An 8,293-nucleotide genomic window follows, 5' to 3' on the forward strand; every position below is an offset into this window, starting at 1 on the left:
TATATGTAGCACAATTTAGTAAAGTCTGCCAATATGAATCAGTAGCACAATCATATTTAGAATTTCGAAACACAAGCATCGTTTCTCAAGTGCAGGGGCCTGTGGGAATGTGTGTGTGCCATTGCTGTGCTTGGTGTCTTTTAGACTGTGGAGGGTTAACTATATTCTCTCTTTGTCTTTGATAGGGTCACTTACAGTATATGGCCACAGCAATACAATAGTTTATTTTTATGATATTTGATGAGTGGTTTTTAATTTAGTCAGATTGTCACTTCTGGCAACCAGCAGGGCAGATGGTGTAGATTTGAATGCCCATCAGAGCCTAAACACCCTCTAGGCAACTGTTGTTAACTTTTTTCCCCCTTGTTTTTTCCCCCCTGTTTTCCCCCACGCAACACGTTTTAGGTCAAGTCAAACCTGTTACAACACCTGTTTCTGCATATGTAAATCTGTTGTTTTGTCATTTCATTAAACAAGAAAAAAACAGCAGCAGTCCATTGTGGTTGCAAATGTGACTGGCATTGAGCCCACTTGGCAGGGTGAAGACAGTGAGGGGAGGAGGGAAAAGACAACCGCGGTTTGTTTCACACGACTGCAGGGCCGTTAGATGCCGCTTTTGTGTGAAGATGTTTTCCGAAAGGGCCTCAGATACAGTCCCCCCACCTTGCTTTTTTCTTCCTCTTTTCTCCAGAAGTTGGAACCTGGCACATGCGTGGATGGTTGATGCGCTTGTTCAACCCTCTCATCATGCCGTGATGTCAGAGCTCTACTCAGAGCCACATGTGCCGGTCTCGTGTGTGTGCTGCCTCTGGGGCTAATTGCCCCAACAGCTGGTGCATGACGATTTAAACCCAAAATGCATCTTCTTACCCTTATATACATTCCCTCTCTCTATCACCCACCACACTTTTCCACCCATTTCTGGGGTAAGTTGTGGGATTTGTGTTGTAATCCCATCTGTGTACGCAGGATACAACAAATATGGCGTGAAATTAGAGGTTATTCCTCGGCTTTGAAGATTACTGTCATCGTTGTGGCAAACACAGCTTTGTATGGTGTGCCGTTTGTTGTATTAGTTAAAAGCGTCCATATTACCTTGAGGTACACGCTGCTATTCCCTTACCTGCGTTTTTTAATTTGGCCGTTGATCCGCAAGCTACCCCGGGTTTGGCTCGGACGGCCTCCTGTTTGAGTGTCCCTGATGTGTGTTAATCTCCATGGGCCGCTGAGGTATCCTTCCTGTGATTTAGCGCCTCTCTGCGAGGCTCTCCGGAGCACCACGCCATCCCTCTGTGATTGGGAAGTTCATTAGGGATGTGCCTTTGATGGGGCAGCTTTTCATGTGACTGCGTTTTCAAATACCTTGATGTAGAAGCTTAAGAAGCCATTGTGCCGCAAGCGCGCCGTCTTATTTAGATCTGCATAGTAAATCGACCCGAGTAAATACGTGAAGAAGCAGATGGAAGCAAGGAGATAAGGCCCAGATGAACAATCGCATTTGTATTTTGTTATGATGTTGACAGCAGCTAAAATTCACTAATCTAGCGCCACTGATCTGCATTTCAAAGAAATCTCATTTAGCAGCAGGGAGGATAAAGTTCTTTTCATTGTGGTCGCGCTTCTTTTTTTAAATTTTTTTTACTTGCAATCTTTGTTAATTTATCTGCCGCAGATTTAACGTTGGGTCGGGCGCGAGCATGCCGCATGTTGCAAAGAGGATCTTAAATACCCTGAAAGCGGTAACGTCTAGACTGTGAACTGGGGGTAATTACATGTCCACTGATGAATGGAGGGAGTTTGAAGACTCATCTTTGTTCGGGGGGCCTGAATTGCTTGACTAGTGCTGATAAGGACCATTCGGCCCTCAGTCAAAATGTGTTACTGTGGCTTCCACCTCCTAACACTGGAATGGTATTTACTTGAATAGGTAAAAAAATTATTGTGTACTGTAATCTAACTTATTCGCATAATGTCTTCTTTCATCCACACACCCAGCAGAGGGGCCGGAGAGGTATTTCTGCCCTTGATATGAAATAGTTTATCGCAACTTTTATAGCAGGGGTTCATGTAAATATCAGAAATATTAGGACAGCCTCTGCTTAATGCAGTATGTGTGCATATAATTTGATAGTATTTAGAGATCTCAAATTGAAACAGGTCTGGTATTTTGTAAACCCGTTTCCACGAGGTCATGCAAACTAAACACTGGAAAAGTCGATTTAAAAGGTGAATTTTCACAGTCCAAAGACATTATGGCATTAACACAAACTCTGAGGAAGTTAGAATTGAATGGGACATTAACGCTTTTCCAGAATTATTATTCTGAGCTTTTTATATCATGTTTCATTTCCAGAGTTTTTGTACATGTGTGTGTGCAAAAAGCAGAGACAGAACAGTCTTAATTTTGATAATAAATCTCTCATTCAATTGATGGCTGAGCCAGTGATCTTAAATATACATTATTTGTGCTCCTAAAATGAGTACACTTCCAGAATTACAAACACCATATATGTGAAATTGAGCACGGAAGATGTGTATATTAATACTCGGGCTAGACCGTTTGTGGTATTTGCTATTGTCTCGGTTTACAACACCTCTTCAAACACAGGCGGTTAATGTAGTGTTGGGTTACAATTGTACAGTTAAGGGAGCACATTCCAGGGGATCCTGAAGTTGTTAGTATGTCACAACTTGCAGTTTTTATTATTATTATTTTTTTATGAGGTGAACTGAGCTGTACATGCTAATTTAGTCTAATATCTGTGAGTGTCAGCAAAAAAAAACAACAAAAAAAAAAACAGTAGAAGCCTCGATGGAAAGTTTGATTCATGTTTTATCGGCCAGGCATGGCAAGCTGTTTTGAGGGCAAAATATTTTCTCTCAGTTCTGATGCATATTATTATTCTGGGTGTGATTATATGTCAATTTTTTTAAATGCAGACATATCGAAGTGTTAAAAAATTTACAGTTTAAAATTTTGATTTCTGAATAAGGTTTAATATCTTTTTTTGTTTGTTTTTTGACAGATTCTCTCATACTTGGACTCAGTTCTCCCAAACAAACGGACATCAACTGAAAGTTTCCCCTCAGGGTAAGATCGAAAAACACAGCTTCTCTTGTACTTCTGTCAACACTTTCATCTTTTTGGCAGATGCACTCTTTGAAAAGTAGATAAAAAACTAGAGTGTGATCGTACGCAACTGCAGCACATTGACGTGAAACGAGCCCACATCCAGTTTTTTGATTGACCTGTTGTATTGATGGAGTGTGACAGACTTTGTTGTAATTATTTTGCCATGGAGATGAAAAACACTTGTGACACAAACAGTGAACCTTGTTTGTCATTATAGTCTCCCTAAATATCACTGGCAACATGCTCACACTGTCATTTTTTGTTGTTGTTTTGCCACCTTTATAGCATTCAAAAAAGGTAAAATGCAAAAAAAAATGCATGCTTCAAAGAAAAAATTGGTATGTTTACACATGTTTCCCATTCTGTATCGATCAGGATGAGAACTGGTATGGCCGTTGCTCGTAGCGCAGCAGGAGTACTTTGAAACCAAGGCAAAAGCGGTGAGTAAAAGCAATCTTTAAAGTGCTAATTTGCATGTTCAGTCTATCTGTCTTGGCCATAATTGATATGTCCTCTCAAAAATCACTTCCATTATATATTCCATCAACCACATCCTGTGAGTAGCGTTAATAACGAGGAGTCCGGGGACCTCTTAAAGATTCTTGATGCATTATGACAGTCGAGAGTCCACTTAGTTTCTGACGGCATTGACAGTTGTGGGGTTTCACGTTAAAGGCAGTTGAAGTGAAGATAAATGTATTGTGGTGCATAACCCAGCAGGTAAAGGTTTGAAGCATGTTATCCAGCTTCATCGGGCCCTTCATTGAAGCCCTGATGATGGTTTTGTCACCCAAGTAAGTGAAAAATACACATAAGGAATCCCACCATCTGTAAGAATGTGACCGCTGATTATGTGGAGTTTGTGGTTACCATCATTAGCAAAGTAGAAATTGCCAGACGGGTGGCTACAGTTGCAAAGGGTAAATGAGAGAAACCTGCACCTATTCAAGGCAGTTCATGCGGAGGGCAAGTTTAGGTCATGTTTGATCATTTGAGTAAGAGATTTGTTGACTGTTTAAGGGTCCTGATATTACTGGATACTGTAGGTATTTGGTTGTTATTAGAATTTCTGTTCTGATGGGATAAAAAAAAATGGAATAAAAAAAAAACTGTGGAACATAATAGGAGAAATATTAAAGAATGTACTGGCCAATCTTCAACATATAATGAATTTGGGGGTAAGCACTATAAAAAAATATTAAACATAGTGCCATGAAAATTACTTTTTGCAACAAACAGATCAACAGTTAAGTCATTATTTATTAAAATATGGTGCATTTAGATGCAACATGTAATGTTTGATCACAAAAAAGTTTGTTTAAATATGTAGAAGTGCGAATGAAATGCATTTCTTGAATGGTCCCCTGAAACTTTATTGGTGCAAACTGTATCCTCATTCGTTTATGTGGAAAACAGTCTAAAGTACATTTAGGAACTTGTCTCCCTTTGAGTTCCAAGGAAAAAGTAAGTAATATGGGTTTGGAATGACTTAAGAGTGAGTAAATGATGACTGAATATTTTGGCCACTTTTTGGGTAAAATTTCCTTTTAATAATTAGTGTACAAATAATGATTAAGAAAAAAGGTTATGTTATATTATTTAGAGAAAAAAGCTTTAGAAGTTGGTTAAGCACCTAATCTACGGGTGATTTGGTATGATTTAGTCAATACACTTGCATAAAATGTATATATATAAAGCTGAGCTAAGAAAGTTTCAGTTTGCGCTAGCAGTAACAGCCCTCGCTTTGCTAAAGTCAGCAGAGTCCAGTACTCAACTCGGCTCAGTAGAGAAGCGTCCATCATTGAGGCTATTCCAAGCCATTACTCTGCCTTTTAAGGTGCAGGACTGATTTAAGTTTGCATTTGCTGAAGAGTTTGTGTGGCTTGGCTTCAGGCAGGGGCTGAATCCCCAGAAGTCACTGCCTCAAGGCTAAGCAAAACCTAGCTTCCCTCTCCCCACCTTAAAGAGATTTGAATATTAGTTTTTAATTTGACAAGTATCCACTTTAATCTTCAAAGATGAACTCATATCTGTTCTGGAACAGAAGCCCTCTGATCAGAAAAAAAAAGTATAATTGCTGCCCAACTTCACACTGCCAATGCACAACCATTATAAAATCTACAGCAATTAAGCATATCTCACCCAAGTTTAAAGACGAGGAATGGCATTTCTCACTCTTCGATTTGACTGACTTAATGGTTCTTCACTTTAAAAATGTATTTCTTGTTCTAGTAGAACGCCTGCCATTTCCATCTAAAATGGCTCAGAGCGAGCTCTTTCACTCCCTGTAGTCGAGAGTAACCTCCATGGGGCTTTGCTCTGGACACACAGAGCCGAGAGCTCGGAAGGATATCAAAGGAAACCGGGCTCAGTCTCCATTGGAAGTTCTCATTGTGTGGCTGATTTGGGATTGTAAAGAGAAGGTGGTTGGGGACAGAGATGAAGCGAAGCCCAGTTCTTCCTAATCTTTATCCCCCATTAACCACCAGAACCCTAGCAGCTCCTGGGATCAGGTCACTGGTCAATCCCCCCATTTCGATTGAATATTTTAAACTTAAGACTTTATGATGGATGGAAAAAAGTTCAGGCTATCAGAGGTTCACTTGATGGTTCTGGTCTTTCTCTTCTTCTTAAACTCTGTTCACTTCATTGTTTTGTCTCCGTATTAGAAAGAAGGATTTTTTCCATATTCTTTCCATATTCTTGTTAAGCTTGGTTTGGGAAAGGGCTCATGAAGCCATGCTGTGAGCAAATTGGAGCTTGAGTAGCTCCTTGTCTTGCCCATTCACACATCTTTTTCTTAAACGTGATAATAAGAGGTTTGCAAAGTAAACTCTGGCAATAACGGTGGCGCTTTTGTTCCCCCACTTCCAGGCATTCAGATCCAGATAAAGCGAAAAGCTACAAGCTAATCTTTCTCAGTGGCATCTAGACAGCTTTTTTTACTTGCATCCTAAAAGACAGCGAGACAGAAGGAAACAAATTGAGGCCAGTTTGAAAAATAGAGCAGGAGTTTGTGGAGAAAGGACAGTTGCCCCTAGAATAGAGTTACAAAAGAGAGTCTGCCATCATTCCTGATAGAGGAGACAGGCCGAGTCAATGAGGTTATTGATCCGGCTGGAGTGCTATGCTAATCAGCTGTTTGAATGGGCCAAGAGTCAGTGTCCTTCACTGCGACTTCTACTTGGTTTACTGGTTTTTTCAGTCTGTTAATACATACCCAGTAAGTTTGATGTAAAAAAAAAAAACTCTGCGTGGATTACTGTGTAGAAGCTATAAGCACTGGAATGTTTTCAAGTGGTGGGATGATTGTGAAACAAGACCCTCTTTTTGACATCAGAACCATCTGACGCCAACTGTCCATGTAGCCGGAATTAGTCAGACACTTTGCTTGCAGGTGATTATGTCAAATGCATTGGTCTCACGTCGTCTTGTCCCCTGAAGCATATTTTAAACTCTCCATGCAGTCATGAAATGGATTGTGGTGTAGAATAGACATGGGTAGATTAGGAATGAATGGGCACAGATTGAATATTTGAGAATGAGTCCAAATACCAATTTCTGCCAGTTTCATTGTTAAGAATGTGTATTAATCAATCACGAGTCAGAATAGAAATTTATGTTTGGACAACTGTCACATCAACTCCAATTGAGTTGACTAAACTAGGATTATGACACGAAACATGCAATGGAAGCTGCCATTGGTTTCTTGCAGCCAATTTATTTAGAGACTTTGAACCAACTGAGTATGAAGGATTTCGGCCTCCTGTGGAGTTGTAAGACTCCTAGATTATGTGAATAATTGGCCACAAAAAGATTAATTTAAATGTAAATTAGATTAAATTATCTTGGTCTTATTTTTGTATGTGTGTTTTATAAAATGTGATTCTTCTCAGAAGAATTCCAGGATTTCAATGCATTTCTCGTATTTGATATTTTATATAAACAGCTAATGTTATTTTCATCTGAAGAAAGAATCTTATACGTTAACCGAGTTCTCCCCCACAACACTTTGATAGCACTGTTTTGAAATGCTTTCTCCATTTGAATGCTTTGTCTGGCTTCATTCACAGGAAAAGCATTACTACAAAAGATACAAGCCTACCACTTTGTTCTTCACAATAATTTGATCATGGCTTGAAAAGTGATCTTGAGGAAAGAGAGGTACTAGAGGCTGGAATTTGGCTTCCCTACCACAAACTGCAAGCCTGTACAATCAAACTGTGTCACGGTTACCTGCTTTGATAGGTGGTGAAACAGTTTGTTGTTGGGACGAGAGCAACCTGATTTGGTTCACATGTCTGTTTCAGGCTGGAATGTGTGTGTTGGCGCGACCGTGCTGCCAAATCCAAGAGTCTCTGATTTCTCTCCATGGCGCACGCTTCACTTTTGTAACCTTCGCTCATGAAAGCCATGCCTCTGGGCCAATTCTGCGGTCACACTACCTGATTCTGAGGCTCGTGGAGTGATGTTGAGTGCTGAAGCCAGAGGGAGTCATGTGAGAGAGATTCCGTCTGCATAAACATGCCCTTCTTCTACAAGAGAGACCAAACAGACAGGGCGTCCCTCAGCCCACCTCACATGTGAAGGCTTTTCAAATCTCTTTCGCTGTCCTTTTCTGTCGGTCTCCCTTTTTTTTTTTTTTTGGTGTACTTCTCCAGCTGTTTCCTTAAAGTGAAGTCCCGTTAAATGAAACTCTCAGAGAGCAGATTATTTTTCTATCATTCTGACTGGTAAAGAGGAATTAAGTTAAGCTCTAAAGACAGCATTTGTGGCCTTATGTTGATAACTACAGGAAGAAAAAAAAACGTTTTGACTAAGTTTTTTTTTTTTTTTTTTTCAAAGGTAGAATTCTTGAGTGTGGTGCCGTGCAATCAACATCAAAATGCACACTTTTCAAAAGTATAGCCACTAATTCATCTGCTGGATTTAATTTTTTGTTTGTTTTATGAGCTGGGGAACAATTTGAGTTGGATTTCTGTTTAAATCTAAATTAATTCCACAGATATTTTTGAGTATTTAAGTTTAATGTAAGTAAAATTAGTTTTGTTTAGACTTCATTTCTTTCTCATCCGATTCTGCTGCTTTTCCGTTTGTTTTCTCCTAATGTTTCTCTTATGCTTTCTCCAGACCTATTTCCATCACTTACTGTAATTCTCT

The 8,293-nt window shown here is 39.7% G+C and overlaps 1 protein-coding gene across 4 annotated transcripts in view; it reads left to right on the forward strand.

Annotated features, from left to right (window-relative positions):
• Window positions 1-8,293, forward strand: part of LOC132098737 (forkhead box protein P2-like) — a 107,008-nt gene that overhangs the window by 4,764 nt on the left and 93,951 nt on the right. For 3 of the 4 annotated variants that reach the window (XM_059504890.1, XM_059504888.1, XM_059504891.1), the window contains exons 2-3: window positions 3,027-3,091; window positions 3,509-3,573. The gene's annotated coding sequence lies outside the window, so the exon portion shown is untranslated. Of the gene's footprint in view, window positions 1-1,672; window positions 1,928-3,026; window positions 3,092-3,508; window positions 3,574-8,293 lie in introns of all 4 variants that reach the window. The other variant, XM_059504889.1, reaches the window with a different exon arrangement.

Source organism: Carassius carassius, chromosome 22 (genome assembly GCF_963082965.1).
Source record: "Carassius carassius chromosome 22, fCarCar2.1, whole genome shotgun sequence".
In the NCBI taxonomy this organism is placed as follows: domain Eukaryota; kingdom Metazoa; phylum Chordata; class Actinopteri; order Cypriniformes; family Cyprinidae; genus Carassius; species Carassius carassius.